Below are 17,778 nucleotides of genomic sequence, written 5' to 3'. Positions count from 1 at the left end.
CAGCATTCCAATCACCAGAAATTAGGCGATCACCCTCGGCAACATCCATCATCATCTGAAAGAATGTCTTGAAAAATTGAGCTTTATTATTGTTCGGGGCATATACAGAAGCAATAGTAATTTTAGTTTGTTGGGGAGTATGAAATTTTAATATAATAAATCGGCCAAGATCATCTTGCGTTTGTTTTTCTAGAAACCAGTTCAAATTTTTAATATAGATTGCTACTCCGTTTTTCTTCTTCAGGCCGGAAGCAACATAACACTGGCCCAATGCCTTGCAAGATAACAAGTTAATATCACTTGTTTTAATATGCGTTTCCTGAAAACAAATTATATCGGTTCTTTCCTTCTTCAATTTTGAAAAAAATCTTCTTTCTCTTTGATGGGCTATTTAACCCATTTATATTTATTGAAATCAGTTTTTTGGGACAAGCCATCTTCTCTGAGATCTTCAACTGATCAGTAAACTAAAAGGCTGAGGCCTGGTCACTTTTCTGTTCTTCCGGTAAATCGTTAGCTGGCTGATTTGGAGTGGTCGTATCTGGAATATGCAGTGATTCTAGGAAGAGAGTAGCATCCGAAGGTGTGAAAATCTGTGCCTCCCCTGATCCAAGAATACTTCTAAACAGAAGGGGATACACCACCTGTAACTTATTTTCTTATCTTGAAGTATGGTTGTGAGGAATTTTAGTTCCCTCCGTTTACGTAAAATATCGATTGGAACATCTGGAAGAATTTGTAAACGAGTATTTTGGTATTCCAAAGGAGATCTTGTTTGCACCTGGAGGATTGTTCCTTTGGTATATTTATTTAGGAATTTAACCAGAATATCTGGGAATTTTTCTCTCCCGTGAATATCTTGAGTTCAGTCTATAAGCTTCCTGAATGTCCAAGGGGCTTTCAGAATTTAGGTATTCTTGAAGCAAAGACTCAACAGCAGCTCGAAGGTCTCCTTTCCCAAATTCCTCTGTTAGCCCACAAATTTTTATGTTAGATGATCGTTGCTGGGATTCAAGGATTTCAATTCAATTCTCTAATCGTCTCAAATCAGCTTGTTGGGATATTTTCTCAGCTGTTATGACCTCTTGTATTTTAGCAACTTCAGAAGAAAAGTGGTTGTGTTCTGTAAGTTTTTGAGTGACTTCATCAAGTCTTGAGGTAACCTGCGACCAGAAACGATCGAATTTGGCATCAAGGCCTTGAATCCGGAATGAAACAGTCTGTAATTCCTTAAGAAATGACTCTTGAAGTTTGGAAAAAGAGGAAGAGCCCTCTGCAGTTAACGGGCTTTCTGGAATGTCAGGGTCCTCATCAGAGTCTTTCCTGGACTTTGTAGATTTACCTCTCTTATGCATTATTCTGATTGACTTTGCACCAAAATATCTATACATAGGACCCCCAAAAAAGGTATCCAAGAGGGATATCTAATACACGTTCCCTAAATATGTGTAAATCCACAGCAGAATCACAGGGAATTATAATGAAGCAAGGAAAAAAAGGAATCTCTCTCTCTCTCTCTCTCTCTCTCTCTCCAAATGGACTCCCTTTTCCAAGTTAAGTTTTAAAGCTGTTTAACTACAGGGAATATCCACATTCAATCTACCAATAAAATTGTCTAATATGAATGAATTCTATCCCATATTCATATATATAATTATTAGAAAGGAAAGGAAACCAGTTTATGTCCCATGCTTTTTTCCTTTATGCCTTTAAGTCTATTGAATTCCCTATTCCCAAAAGTTTATATCACCATTCTTCAGTAACAGGGAATAAACCAGTTACAACCTCATAACCAGTAGACATAAAACATTTTCAATATGCAAATGTGAATAAATTTAATAGGTGTGCATTTGTCTTAAAGCTTCAGCAGAGACCAATAAGTCCAATGGGACAGATATTTCAGTAACTACCCAGCCAAAAGAGATCTTTTCGGTTCATTCAAAATTGAACATTCTCTGGTTCCATCTTGTGGTGAGAAAACGCAGCTGAAACAGGTTTCTATTCCAACCGAACTATTATGTGTAGGATTCTAAATTCATACGCCGTCTTAACCAGTAAATTGCCCAGTCTGAAAGGTTTAGGGTAAGTTTTCTAAGAGTTGTTTTTCAAACACTCCCGAGTATAAGCAGTGCTCTATTTGGTACCTCAGGAGGTGAGGACCCCTCCTTTGCCACTGGGATTTATAGCCAACCACAATGTTCACATAGCATAAAAACCAACCAGATTAATCCACCTGGGAAAGTAGTCCGAATTAAAAAAACAAAACAAAATAAAATAAAAATGGCAAACTTGGAGAGTAATCTATAATGTAAAAGCAGGTATTTGTAATCCAACACCCATGGGGGGGGGGACAACTGAAGAGGGGAAAATATAAAAATTAACAAGGATAAGAAAAGTTAGGAGAGAAAAGTGAAAGTAAAAATGAAGCACGGCCAAAAACTTCCCGGCTAATGGGTTATCTTGTTGATAATATATCTTGGAAAGACATAAAGCTGCTGAAAGAACTACAGCCCAGTCTGCTAAATGCAAAGTACATAAATCAATCCAGAGTTTAAGTCGGGAGTCTGAATTCCTAAACAAACAGCAGCAAAAAATGGGGGGAAGAGAGAGAAGAGAACAATTTGCTTGAAGGCTAAAGTAATCTCAAGAGTTGAATTTAAAATTGATCAAAGGTCCAATAGTCTGAGTATAGTTAAGATAAGTAAGTGCAGATAGTAGTAAACAGAACATGGGGGTAGGGGGGACGGTAACCGTAATTACGTTTCCAACGTCATCTTCTCAGATCAGGGCAGGCTGATGGTATGCCAGAGAAAGGATTCCACAGTGGGGGCTCCCCACCAACTTAACTCCTTTATAGGAAGTCAGCTCAGTGGAGGAGGGTCCCACTGTCAGGATAATCCAGCTTCTAGCCTCTGTTCCAACTTCTTCGAGTAGGTTAATAACGAAAAACCTGAGAGACGCAGGAGCAACAAAAAATGCTCCATGCCGGCACCATGATGCCCCCCCCCCATTTAGTGCTGATTCTAAGGAAATAGTAATTCCATTATATTAAACAGTTGTAGTGGACCATTATAGTGGAGTCTTACAATCATCATTGTGCTATACTACAATATGTACAACAAACAGCTTTGAAGGTGCACATGGAATACTAATGTATAGTCCTTACCAGCACTTTTTCCATAGAACTCTGTGGGGAAGGTGCCGATAAGGACTACGCTTCCCAGGATTCTGTGTGTGCCTTCTAAAATGGTGCAGGGGCTTAACAGGGCTCCGTTACTCTTAAAGTCCTCACCCACAGTGCTGGGGAAGGCACAATGCTATGTGGAGACTGCAAAATGGTTATAACATTGGAGATATTTTGCCAATGTGGCCCCTACTTGGGGAAAAATGAAGATCATTGACCTATGGAGTTTGCTCTCTGTAAAAACAAAGACTCCCCTGCCCCAAGGACTAGGACCAGCAAGTAAGAATGCCAGCCCATGGGTCAGGTCAGGCCTGCTGAGCTCACCTGACAGGTCTACATGAAGGCAGCAGCTCCGGGACAAGTCACTGCCACTTTTTACCCCCACCCTGCCACAAGATGGAGGCGACACATCTGTGATTTGCTGGCCGGCTGGCTTTTTTCTTCCTGCCACTGCCCTCTCTTCCTTTCCCCCCCTCTCTTTTTGGAAGGGAAGCGCGAGTTGTTTCCTTCCTCTGTTGCCTCCTCCATGATGGGCTTTTAAGGAGGAAATAAGTCAGAAGATGTTTTTCTGCTGCAAAAGGAAGGGAAGACGGGGAGGGAGAAAAAGGAGGATGAAAAAAGTGGAAGTGGGAAGAGGGGTTCTGCTTTACTTGGGGCATGATATTTTGAAATTATTGATCTGAATATTTAATGTTAAAAAGCTCTTGATAACATTTAAAATATTATGCTTATGTTCAGAATTTCTTCTAAAAATACATTGTGTGTATTTGCCTTTCTGTGTGTGCATGTATGTGTTTGTGTGCATGTATGTACACATTTGTGTGTGCATGCATGCATATGGTTGTATGCTATGTGCATGTGCACATTTATGTGTACATGTGTTTGTGTGCATATGTCTGTGCTATGTACATATGCATGTATTTGCATGTGCATAAGCTTCAATGCATTTGTGTTGCATGAGTGTTTTGTGTATGAGTATATCTGTACATTTGTGGTGTGTGCAAAAGTGTTTGTGTTGCATACACATTTGTTTGTGTTGCGTGTGTGTTGCATGCGTTTGTTTTACTGTTTTGCATGTGCTTTGTGTGCATGTGTGACTGAGTGTGTTTTTTTGTGTGTGTGCATGTGCATTTTCGAATTCATTCCATACCCACACCCCAACCACCATTGCTTCTCCCTCAGAGGACTCTAGTTGCACATCAGACCATTCCATGCCCCTCCTTCCCTTAGAACTCACATTCCATCACTGAAGAAACACCGCACTTGCAACAGAACCCATTAGCTGGCTTCCTCTGCCAGAGTACTGGCAAATGTGCCACCATTTTGGCTTCACTATCAAACCAGTCACATTCTATGTAACTTCACCAGTACTTGCAAGCTGTAGACTTAAATGGGGCAGGAAAACCTTAATAATTTTTGAACTTTTGCCCAAAACTTTACCAAACCACTAAAAGCCACACTTTCTAGACAACCCTGCACATCAGTCATTTTCACCAAAACTGAAAGAAATATATATCTTGACAAAGTGTGGGCAAAAAAGAGGTCAATTTGTCAATTTTCAGCACCTTTTTATCTTGCTGTATCTGTGGCAATTTTCATCAGTTTGCCCTGAAATCAGACACATTTATAGACTTTGTATTGTCTCTCACACCCCAAGTTTCAAGTTATTAGCTCAATAAATGTAATATTTTTAAGCAACATAATTATGAGGTTTATAATGGCAGAAACTTCTTTTTTTGCTGCTCACCATAACTACATGGGCACTCCCATGCCCCCTTAAATTGAAGGAATGGATGCACAGCTGGAACACACAGAAATTGACTGCTGAAGATCAGGAAACAGAACTAATTCAACAAAATGACAACTCCAGTTCAGATTACTGACCATCAGTAAAAACAACCAATTAAACAGGATCTTTATTGCACCAAGTGCTTTATAACTTCTCATTATCCAATGGAAAAGTATTCCCATTTTACAAACATGGAACTGCAAAGTGTCTTGAAGAGTTCTAAAGACTAATTAATTCACTGGGGCATTCTTTTTTTTTTTTTCAGAAGACAGGAGTCTGCTTTATCAGAAGCATCTAATGATGTAGAATCCCATCACATTTTAAAAAAAGAAAAGTTCATGCCTGTGAACTGTGTGGCACCTCCTTATGTGTAGAGAACCACCTTCAAAAGGGTGGAGAGAGGAAATAGGGAAACCAGAAACAAAAGGTGGACAGAACTGCAGGTGTGGGAGAGCAGAAGGTACCCACAATAAGAGACAGATGAAACCAGCTATTCTATTTTACTCACACACTCCTTGGCCTACTACCCTGAGATGTCTTCACTGGAACTGTGGCTGGTGCATTTTCAGTTATAGTCCACGATAAAAAGTTTCAAAATGGATCTAAATAAGGACTACATACTAGCTATGAGACAAATGCTTATTTTACTTTTATATATTGTCTTTTCATGTGCCTGTACTTTTTGGCATCACACAGAGATGTAAGGCATGTTTAGAAGTGTTGTCGAACCCCTGCTGCCGACTGTGGAAGTCCATGCTGCAATACATGATAGTCTTTTAAGGTATCATAAGACTTTTTGCTACAACAGGCTAACAATGGCTCTCTTCTGGGGAGAAAACAAAGCTGGCTATGGTATGCAGAAAGTTCTATATTCAATTAACAGTAAGGGAACCGACCCAGCCCAGTCTGGGCTTGGGCTCAGCCAAACAGAGTCCAGTTCAGCCATCAAGATGGCCAGCTCAAGGGATATACTTGTAAAGAGGAATCTGGCTACGATTCCACTTTACAAGTAAATTCCCTAGCCTAAGAAGTGGTGGAAGGGGAATATTTACCTTTAGTTTCCCGCTGGTGGGGACAGTAGAGGTAGCCATGGAAGTGGCAACATGGAAGGCAGTAGCAGGGGCCCCACCACTACAACCACCCTAGCCAGCCTCCCAAATGACTGGTGGGGCTGGCTGCAGACCAGAACTGGAACAGCAAGCCTCAGCCAGCCTGGCCTGTCATTTGGGAGGCTGGCTAGGGGAGTGGTGGAGCCCCCAATGCCATCTCCAATGTTGCCACCATCCCCGCTGACAGGAAACTAAAGGTAAATATTCCCCTTTCACTGTCCCACACCTTCTTGGTCTGGGGAATCCTAGCTGGATTCTCCTTTGAACTGAGAGGCAGTCAAGTTTGAACGCGGACTGCTCAAATCGGCCCAGCTCGATGTGAGCCACCTTGCACATCCCTAGTTAGCATCTGCAGTCCAAAGGATCTCAAGTAGCATGGCAGGTAAACACACTTGCCCAAGGCTCTGAAGAGTTGCTGTCAGTCATAGCAGATAATACTGGGTCTGACAATCAGTAACAGTTCCTTTATATGTTGAGGAGTTTTTCCAGATGGAGAACTTAAATGAAAGAAAATGCTTAGAGTTTTGAACACAGGACTCCCTGGTGCAATCCAATTAATTGAGCTCTCCTGGTTCTTTTCTTCTGTACCAGCAAGGCCTCATTAAACAGATACCGAATGCAGTAAGTCACATTGCATAACACAAGGCAAGTCCCCTTGTGCAGAGTTAGCAGAACTTGATACACATGGACTGCCTTCTACATATCGGTTTCACTTGTTTTCCCTTTTGACAGCAGTATTCTACTCTGAGTATTTCCAGTCACTGACACAGCAATAATGACAGGTTGCCTGGCCAAGACTAGAGTTGTATGATTTAAAACAATAAATATTATCTGCTCTTAAAATACAGTCGCTGCTGGCCAGCAATCCCACAGTTCATAATCTCAAACCAGCATGTCTAATTTGATGAGGCAGATACAGATACTTTGGTTATATGGGCTGGGTGAAAACTTGCTACATATATTCTTTCAAGGCTCCTGAACATCTGCAAAGAGAAAAAACTGTTCTCAAACAAAACCAACCACATTTTCACTGATCTTTCCTAATACATGAGCTGAAGATTGAGCAAGGAGCAAATTAAGAATTACTGTTATGTTATATATGAGAATTGAACCAGTTATGTCACTCAAAGTCAGCATGGTGCAGTGATCCACATGGTGCACTGATTAGAGTGTTTGGCTAGAACTGGGGAGAGTCAAGTTTGAATCCCTGTTCAGCCATGAACTTCACTGAGTGACTCTGGGCCAGTCACTTCTGTCTCAACCCTCACAGGGTTGTTGTGAGAATAAATACAGCCATGTATGTCACTCTGGGCTCTTTGGAGGATGAGCAGGATATAAATAAATAAATCTTAAATATAACTTTAAAAATTAATTAATTTGAAAATAAATAAATAAATAATACCTTTGACTGCCTTGGAGGCTTTCTGTGTAATGCCCAATTTATGGTGGTCACAAGATGTGGTGACGGCCACTAGCTTAGATGAATTTTATAAAGGGTTAGAAACATTAATAGGAGAGGATAGACCTGTCAACAGCTACTAGCCACAAAAGCTTTAGGGTATCTTAAAAAGCAGTACTGTATAATGCCAGGGACAAGCAGAAAATGATAGCTATCAGCTTCACACCCTTCTTGTGATCAGTTAGGGATATGACTGGCTGGCCAGAAAGTTGGATTAAAAGGACCTTGACTTGATCTGGAAAGGCAATTCCTAGAGCGACTTTTCACAGCTCTTTGCACACAGAGCTTCATGTTCTCTTCTACGAGAAAACTTCAACTCATGCAAGGGGAAAGTATACATGTACAAATCAAAGTTTACTTAAGCTACAGTTCAATGAAAGTTTAATTTGTGTACAGTGCACACCTGTGCAGATCTATATGCATGATACTTCATACACCAAGCCAACCACATGAGCGAAGGATGTGTGCATGCCATGACCATGCATGTTCTTCCCCTAATCACATGGGGGTGCAATTTGTCCAAACTCCTTTTTACACACACTGCAAATATTTGCAACATGTGTAGGGGAGCAGTTCAAACAAACTGCCTTAATGTGATTAGAGAAAGGTGCAACAGGACTCCAGGAGTAAGGGACGATGTATGCACTCAATGACATGAATGCATATCAGCTAATTAGGTATTGTCCAAACTGACCCATTGTGTTCAATGTATGCACAGTGGTGCACTTCCTCTGTATATTTCCACTTGAGGTGGAAGTGCACCTTTCCATTTTTAAATGTACCATTTTTAAATGTACAATAATTTGCACAACACATGTAAATCTATACCAATACCTGTGCATAACACAATGTCTGAATAAGGCTTTATTGTAGAACAAAACAAGAAGTGTATGCATGCCCAGACTCTGGATTAAATCTCTGAGATTATTGCTTTTCCAGACTGTTCCTTATGAAATCATAGACACATCAACCAGAGTGATGCAAATCCATTGCATATTTGGTACAAATATGTTGCAAAATGGCGAATATACAGCAGTTTAACTCCTAAAAAGAGGGTTCAAAGTGTTGGTGACATTTTTCCACCACAGATAATGTATATTTTAATTTTTTAAATTTTTTTAGCATTCCCCCCAAAATTCAGGTGAGAGCCTTTTGCTGGTTTGAAAAACATCTAGTGATTTTTGAGAGGGATGTGCAAAAGATTTCGGGCACAGAACGATTTGTGCCCGAAACGAGCAATTTCGGGTGATTTGGGGCCGAACCGAATCACCCCCGATGTCCCCCGATATTTTTCAGGCCCAAGCCAAATCACCCAAATTTCGGGCCTGAAAAATTCGGGTGATTCGGTTCATGGTTGATTTTGGGGGATTTTTTGAAGTTTTAGTGACTTTGGGGCAGTTCGGGGGCATAGCATGGGATCTGGGCAAAAAGAGTGGGGTGGGGTGGTAGTGCCTAATGGGTGCAGGCTACCACCCCAATTTCAGGGGGATCGGGCAAAGGGCTGATTTTTAGGAAATTTCTGAAATTTTCATGTCTTTGGGGCAGATTGGGGCAGAAAGTGGGGCCTGGGGCATAACAGTGGGGTGGGGTGGTAGTGCCTAATGGGTGGAGGCTACCACCCCAATTTCAGGGGGATTGGACAAAGGGATGATTTTTTGAGAATTTTTGAAGTTTCAGTGACTTTGGGGCAGTTTGGGGGCAGAAAGTGGATCTGCCCCAAAAGAGTGGGGTGGAGAGGTAGTACCTAATGGGTGGAGGCTACCACCCCAATTTCAGGGGGATTGGGCAGAGGGCTGATTTTTTGGGAATATTTGAAGTTTTGGTGTCTTGGGGCAGATTGGAGGCAGAAAGTGGATCTGCCCCAAAGGAGTGGGGTGGGCTGGTAGATAGTGCCTAATGGGTGAAGGCTACCACCCATCCCCAATTTCAGAGTGATTGGGCAGAGGGGTGAATTTTGGTGAATTTCTGAGGTTTGTCTTCATAAGGTGAAGTGTCCTAAATTGATTACTTCCACATATTCATAGTAATTGAGAGTGTGAAAAAGTGAAAGTGGGGTCATGAGAGTTGTTTAATTGAGAAAAATCTCATTTGCTATGATAGAATGAGAATTCACACCTCAGAAAAAATTCTTCTGAGGTTTGAAGACAAACCTCAGAAATTCACCAAAATTCACCCCTCTGCCCAAGCACTCTGAAATTGGGGACGGGTGGTAGCCTCCACCCATTAGGCACTATCTACCAGCCCACCCCACTCCTTTGGGGCAGATCCACTTTCTGCCCCCAATCTGCCCCAAAGACACCAAAACTTCAAATATTCCCAAAAAATCAGCCCTCTGCTCAATCCCCCTGAAATTGGGGTGGTAGCCTCCACCCATTAGGCACTACCACTCCACCCCACTCTTTTGGGGCAGATCCACTTTCTGCCCCCAAACTGCCCCAAAGTCACTAAAACTTCAAAAATTCCCAAAAAATCAGCCCTTTGTCCAATCCCCCTGAAATTGGGGTGGTAGCCTCCACCCATTAGGAACTACCACCCCACACCACTATTCTGCCCCAGGCCCCACTTTCTGCCCCAAAGACATGAAAATTTCAGAAATTTCCCCAAAATCAGCCCTTTGCGCAATCCCCCTGAAATTGGGGTGGTAGCCTGCACCCATTAGGCACTACCACCCCACCCCACTCCTTTTGCCCAGATCCCATGCTATGCCCCTGAACTGCCCCAAAGTCACTAAAACTTCAAAAATTCCCCAAAAATCAGCCCTTTGCCCAATTCCCCTGAAATTGGGGTGGTAGACTCCACCCATTGGGCACTACCACCTCACCCCAAAATTTTGCCCCTGGGCCCCTTTCCCCCCCAAATAGATTCAGATTCGGATTAAATCCGAATCCGAACCCAATCAAGGGTGATTCAGGTGGCCCATATTCGGGCACAAAACAGAACAGGGGTGATTCAGTTCGGGTCCCGAACCGAATCACCGAATACCCAAATTGCACACCCCTAATTTTTGAGTAATTATTCCTCAAAATCCCCATAACAGGGAAAATAATGAAGGGAAATTTAGCTAACAGCATAACTGAGTCTGTCCACTGAAAATTCTGAAACCAAAGTTGGGAGGGGCAAGTACTAGCAATTTCTAGTGAGTGACTTCCTGGTTCTGAATATAAGTGCCTAATAAGGTCAGTCTATGAGCACTCTGGTACTTGCATACCCTCCTTTTCTTTTCATGGGCATTTGTTTTCTCCCTCTGTCCCCTTTCTCTCACCCCCACCAAAGGTGGGGGGGGGGACCAAAAGTAAGTCCTTTGATTCCACTGGAGCTTACTTCTGATTAAACACACATAGGAATTAGGACCAGCAGAGTCAAGAAGGCAAGAATGTGGTTTCTCTTGTTTCCCCTTCCTCCCAGCCCCTCATCAAAGTATAGATGAAGGGAGCCCCATGCTAGGTTCCTTCTTTGGAACTTCCCCAAGGAAATCCTAAAAACCATTCCCACCAAGCACCAAGAAATAATCATTCTGATTTAGACTGCTCCTGAACATGGAGGTTCGACATCAGAGCCAAACTGCTTCACTTAGCCATACTTAAAAAATGAAGCCTCCATATTCACAAGTGGTTTGGCTCTCATGTAAAACCCCCATGTTCAAGGGCAGTCAACACCACAATAATAGTTTGTTGGCACTTGGTGGAAATGGTTTCTGAGATTTCCTTGCTGCACTTCTTTAGACTTTCTGGAAGCATGTAGCTGAACACTGTGAGAAAGAAGATGCTGGGCTGGAGTACACATGCCTTTTCCAGCAACATTTTTGCCTCAGTTGCCAGAAGCCTTGTAGGGAGGAGGAGGCTTTAACATCTGCTTCCCAGAGATAGCGGCTGCCCAGTGGTTGCTATCTGCTGTTGTCAGCTTGCCAGCCTGTGTGCTCCCTAGCATGTGGGGCCCTGCAGGTGAGTCTGTGCGGGATCAGGGTCAGAGGAGGTGAGTTAGCAGTTCCTCAGGGTCACCTGCTCAGATTAGCCATCTTTCTGGGCTTATAAAAGGACTGCTGCCCTGTGGCGGGAGATCTGCCACCGGCAGAGTTGCCACCAAAGGGGCAACACCAAAGGGGGTCGCCTCTTTAGGACAGCCACTTCTGGAGGCAACGAGGGCCTGGTGATACTTTTTTGGCTTCTGGATCCTGGGTGTTCCAGATGTGTCTTGGTTTGTCTAGGGATGGGGAGACAGGGGGTGTATCCACTGACTGTGGGGTTGCTATTCCGGTGGTGGTGGGGAATAGAGGAAGTAAAGTTGGCAGGTCAGTGCATCGTTACAGGGGAAAGGAAGTTAGAAATCTATTAGCTGTTTCCCCTTCCAGCTGCCCTGCCAGCTCTTTGACCTTGGGGAACAGTGCCAATCTCCCCTTGCTCTCTGTAAGACTCTCACCTTGCTCCTCTGTAATGCCAGGTCTGTCCAGAATAAGTTGGAAACCATCCATAATCTGATTCTGGATGAAGGGGCAGACCTGGTATGTATTACAGATACTTGGTTGGGGGAGGCTAGTGGCCCAGTCTGGTCCCATCTTCTCCCCCCAGGGTACTCTGTTAAGAAACAGGTTCGGGGACTTGGGCGGGGAGGTGGAGTGGCTGTGGCCTATAAGAATAACCTCTCCCTGACCAAGATCCCTGTTGAAGTGTTTGACCATATTTAATGTGTGTACCTAAGTTTGGGGACAGGGATAGACTGGGACTTCTCTTGGTGTACCAACTGCCCCGCTGCTCAACAGAGTCCCTAACTGAGCTGACGGACTTGGTCTCAGGTTTGGCGTTGGAGTCTCCCAAGCTTTGGTGCTGGTGGACTTCAATGACCACTTTGAGACCAATTTGTCTGGGGCGGCTCAGGAGTTCATAGCAGCCATGACAACTATGGACCCAAAGGGTCTTGGGACCGACGCACATTGCAGGTCACGCGCTTGATCTGGTCTTTCACTCTGATCAGGGTGGTGTTCGATGGATGGGGACTCCTGTGATTTCCCAATTGTCATGGACGGACCACCATCTGGTTAAGGTTGGACTCACAGTCATACCCCACCTTTGCAGGGGCAAGGGGCCCATTAGAATGGTCCACCCGAGAAGGTTATTGGATCCAATACGGTTCCAAGAAGCCTTGGAGGGATTTACTGTTGGCTCTGCCGGTGACCCTGTTGATGCCCTGGTGGAGAACTGGAACAGCAAGCTCACCAGGGCAATAGAAATGATCACACCTAAGCGTCCTTTCCAACCCGCTTCAAAATTGGCCCCTTGGTATATGGAAGAGCTACGGGGGCTGAAGTAGTGAGGGAGATGACTGGAGCGCAAGTAGAGGAAGACTCGACTCGAATCCAAAAGATTACAACATAGAGCACATTTGAAGATCTATGCTCTGGCAATATGGGTGGCAAAGAAAAGATTCTTTTTGGATCGTATTGCGTCCGCAAGTTCACGTCTAGTGGAGTTTTCCAGGAAAGTGAGAGGGCTAGTGAGTGCCCCTCCTCCCTTGAATCAGAATTTGGAACCATCTATTACCTGCTGTGACGTGTTTAATGATTTTTGTGTGGATAAAATCTCTCGTATTCGGGCCAACTTGGATTTAGACCCCACAATTACTGCAGTGTCTGAATCGGAGGTGTCCAGCGACTCCTCTTATATGGTTAGGCTGGATCAGTCTCAGTTTGTGACTTGTGAGGATGTGGACAAGCTGCTTGGAGCAATGCGGCCTACCACCTGTTCTCTTGACCCTTGCCCAACATGGCTAATACGTGGCTAATACTATCTGGCAGGGAGGTTGTTGTCGTCAAAGGCCTGGCAGAGATCATAAATGCTTCCCTGAGGGAGGGTAGGATGCCACCTTGCCTTAAGGAGGCAATTATTAGACCACTTCTGAAGAAGCCTGCCTTGGATTCCTCAGAGTTGAGCAACTACAGGCCTGTCTCCAACCTCCCATGGCTGGCCAAGGTAATTGGGAGGGTGGTGGCCTCCCAACTCCAGGCAGTCTTGGATGAAACTGATTATCTAGACCCATTTCAGACCGGCTTTTGGGTGGGCTATGGAGTGGAGATTGCCTTGGTCGGCCTGATGGATTATCTCCAATTGGGAATGGACAGAGGAAGTGTGACTTCCTTTTGGACCTCTCGGCAGCTTTCGATACTATCGACCATAGTATCCTTCTGGAGCATCTCAGGGAGTTGGGGGTGGGAGGCACTGCTTTGCAGTGGTTCCACTCTTACCTCTCGGGCAGATTCCAGATAATTTCTCTCAGGGACTGTGCTTCAAAAACTGAATTTCGGTATGGTGTCCCTCAGGCCTCCATATTGTCTCAAATGTTATTTAACATCTACATGAAACTGCTGGGAGAGATCATCAGGAGATTTGGTGTAGGGTGCTATCAGTATGCTGATGACACCCATATCTATTTCTCAATGTCAACATCATCAGGAGAAGGCATAACCTCCCTAAATGAAGGCAGTGATGGGCTGGATGAGAGGTAACAAACAGATTGAATCTAGATTAGACGGAGGTACTTATTGTGTGGGGTCGGAACTCCAGAGATGATTTTGATCTCCCTCTTCTAGATGGGGTCACACTTCCCCAGAAGGAACAGGTACGCGGTCTGGGGGTGCTTCTGGACACAAAACTCTCCCTGGTGTCCCAGGTGCCTTTTATCAGCTTTAGCTGATATGCTACCTGCATCCATTTCTTGAGATAAATGACCTCAGAACAGTAGTACATCTGCTGGTCACCTCCAGACCTGACTACTGCAAAGTGCTCTATTTGGGGCTGCCTTTGTATGAAGCCAGAAACTGCAGTCTGTCCACCCAGAAACTGGCAGCCAGCTTGGTCTCTGGGTCATCTCGGAGAGACCTTATCACTCCTATCTTAGAACATCTACACTGGCTGCCGATAAGTTTCCTGGCAAAGTACAAGGTTTTAGTTCTAACCTATAAAGCCCTAAACAGCTTGGGACATGGGTATTTAAGAAAACATCTTCTTTGCTATGAACCACACTGCCCCTTAAGATCATCTGGAGAGGTCCGTCTGCAGTTGCCACCAGCTCATCTGGTGACTACTCAGGGACGTGCCTTCTCCACTGCTGCTCCAAGGCTTTGGAACACACTTCCTGCTGTTCACCCAGGCTTTTAATTAGATATTGCTTTAATTGTGTTTTAATAGTTTTAACTTTTTAAATTTTAATTGTTGAAATGTGTCAATCTTTTTATTGTTTGTTTTTATTGTTTTGTAGACCGCCCAGAGAACTTGTGTTTGGGGCAGTATAAAAATATGTTAAATAAATAAATAAATTGCACCTTATGGAAGGAGGGTTGGTCTTGTGGTAGTAAGCATGAATTGTCCCCTTTGCTAAGCAGGGTCTGCCCTGGTTAGCATTGGAATGGGAGACATGTTTGTGCACTGTGTTTGAGCATATGTTTGAGTTGCTCTGGGAAGAGCATCTGCAAGCATGCATGCAGAAGGTTCCAAGTTCCATCCCTAGTATCTCCAAGACAGGACTAAGAGAGACTCCTGTCTGCAATCTTGGAGAAACTGCTGCCAGTCTGTGTAGACAATACTCAGCTAGATGGACCAATGGTCTGACCAGAGGCGTATCTTGGGAAAATAGCACCTAGGGCAAGCACTGAAATTGTGCGCCTGTCCAAACATCTGGCACCCATCTTTCATGTAACTTTACCATAATATTAGCTCAAAAACACAAGTTCAGACACTTTCAGGAGAAACAGGTTGTAAGCAACAAACACATGCATACACACATACAACCACACATGTGGCATATATGTGCCAGTCGCCTTCCCAAGGAAACGCAGCACATCCATGTGCTGGGCATGCTTCCATAGAGCTAAGCAGTAAAATCTCTCTTTAGCAAATGCTCTGCCACCTCAGCACACCTCACTACACGTTCCTGCCTCCAAGAAATTCAGGGATGGTTTTTTTTCTGTCCAAACAGCTTTTGCCTTAAAGGGATATGGTTGCAATGGGAAATCCTAGGGGCCCCAAACAATCTGAAATTATCCAGCAGCTTACAATACGTTTGGATCCAGCAGGAATAAGGAATAAGGTGGAATAAGGTGGAAGTTGCAACTAGCCACAGAACAGCAAAACAGTGTGATATTTGAATCAGAAAAATGGTGTGTGTGTGTGTGAGAGAGAGAGAGAGAGAGAGAGAGAGAGAGAAAGAATTTATAACAATAATCTACCCTGCACAACTGTCACCAGTTTTCTGTCTCTGCCACACTGCAAAGGTTTGGTAAAAGGTTGCCCCTGCCCCATCCCCTCAAGTTCCTGGGTCTAAGGTAAAAACGAAACAAAAAACCCAATTCTATTGCACACATATTCGATTTCCTATCTGTCGCTGTGACAGATAGTAAGGTAGTAATAGCATATGGCCTGTGATAGTGTTTATTGGATGGAGGACACCGGCCACCTTCATAGCATTACAGCCCTTTCAAAAGTAAGTTCTGATGTTACACCTCCCTTGTTCAATACAGAGGCACGCAACAGGCAGACTGGACAGTAAACTTTATGTCTAGTTTATCAAATGCACTAGTCAATCAGAATCACAGCATGACTATTTAATGTGTCTTTTAAAAACAATTGTGCTCAAAGTAAAAGGAGTTGCATTGATTTTTTTTAAAAAGACATTCTAAAATATAACTTTTTAAGAAGGCAAGGAAACTTGAGCAAATCTGCTTGGGATGCACAGGCAATAAAAACTCGAGTACAACTCAGCTGAATTGAAGAGAATAATTTGCAGCACGTTAACCACTTATTTCAAAAGACAAGCCATTTATCAGTATGGTAAGACTGCACAACACAGGGATGGCAATACATTGCAATGCAACATTTCTGGGTGTGAATTCTTACAACAGTTGTTGTTGTTTTTTAAGCACCACACAAGTTAAAGGCAGGCACTTTCCAAGTTTGAAATCCCACGAACCTTATAATCAGATTGCTTGACAAATATGCAAATAAAGATAGATCTCTGTATAGAGAATTAAACAGCATGCAAGTGAATATTTCCATTTTATTCCTTGCCTCTCCCCACCACCCTTCAGTTTTGCCAGCTTTCAAGGCATTAAACCAACATTGTTTTTTCAAAGGGATGTTTTGTCCACTTACTTTTATGCCATTTATATCTGTTTTTTAAATGCTCGGGTCCCTTGCTAACAACTTTGCATTCTTCTGACTCCCTAGATCATGGAAAATTCTAGACTTGGGTCTCACAGAGGCCATTTGAGCATGTGCGGTGGCCATTTTGGTTTTCAACAACCTTTTCTTGTAATTTTAAAAAATGGTCACCGCACATGCTCAAATGGTCCCTGAGAAGTCCTATGCCTTGCCAGGCCTCACAGAGGCCTTTTGACCATGTGCAGCGACCTCCAAAATGGCCACTGTACTGATCTTTGTAGACCCGAACAGGCCTGAAAATCAGCCCAGGATGGGCTGCAGACATGATCTAGGAGGCTGGCGGGGGGAGGGGGAACCTTTGCAGACACACACACCCGTGGCCTTTAGAAAGCCCCCCGAAGGCGCTATAGGTTAAAAATAAATAAAAAATAAATTTAAAATTCACAAATTGGGGAGGGGGTGGGGGCAGCATGGCACTGGTGCCCCTCAGTGGCACCTAGGGCACGTGCCCTGGCTGCCCCACCCTAGTTTCATTTATTGGTCTGATTCAGTATAAGGCAGCTTCCTATGTTTCTATGCAATTCAATGTGTACACCTAGAAGGAAGAAATCTCATTAAACTCAGTGGGACTTGCTTCCAAAAAATGTGGGAACAGTATTGCATCTCTCCCCAGCCCTATATCCAACTGAAAGACAAGGGCAAACTGTGGGTGCATTTCTAAATCCTACACATTCAGCATACAAGGATCACAAATCACAAGAAAACAGATCCGACAATCATAAGAATAATATACAAGATAACTGTACTATAATCAATGAATCACATATAAATGGTGATAGTAATATAATATGTGAGAACACTTATAAAGAACAAGAAATATGATAAATAATATCTGACCAAGTAACACACTATATGACACAATTCATGATATTATCATCATCAAAACATTATAACACAACAGAAGCCCGGTGAATAACTTTCAAAAAGCTTTTATCAAGTGCCCAAGTCATTTCTGAACTCATCATCATATACCAGACTGTACAAAGTATTTACAGCTTATATGTTAAGATGGGCACCTTAACTTTTCGAGC

General features: G+C 43.4%; 1 protein-coding gene across 12 annotated transcripts in view; it reads right to left on the bottom strand.

The window, feature by feature from the left end:
• Window positions 1-17,778, bottom strand: part of FHOD3 (formin homology 2 domain containing 3) — a 663,149-nt gene that overhangs the window by 525,464 nt on the left and 119,907 nt on the right. The window lies entirely within an intron of this gene.

This window comes from Hemicordylus capensis, chromosome 6, assembly GCF_027244095.1.
Source record: "Hemicordylus capensis ecotype Gifberg chromosome 6, rHemCap1.1.pri, whole genome shotgun sequence".
Lineage (NCBI taxonomy): Eukaryota > Metazoa > Chordata > Lepidosauria > Squamata > Cordylidae > Hemicordylus > Hemicordylus capensis.
Note: the sequence above shows the minus strand (reverse complement) of the source record. Positions and strands in the feature narration are given on the sequence as shown.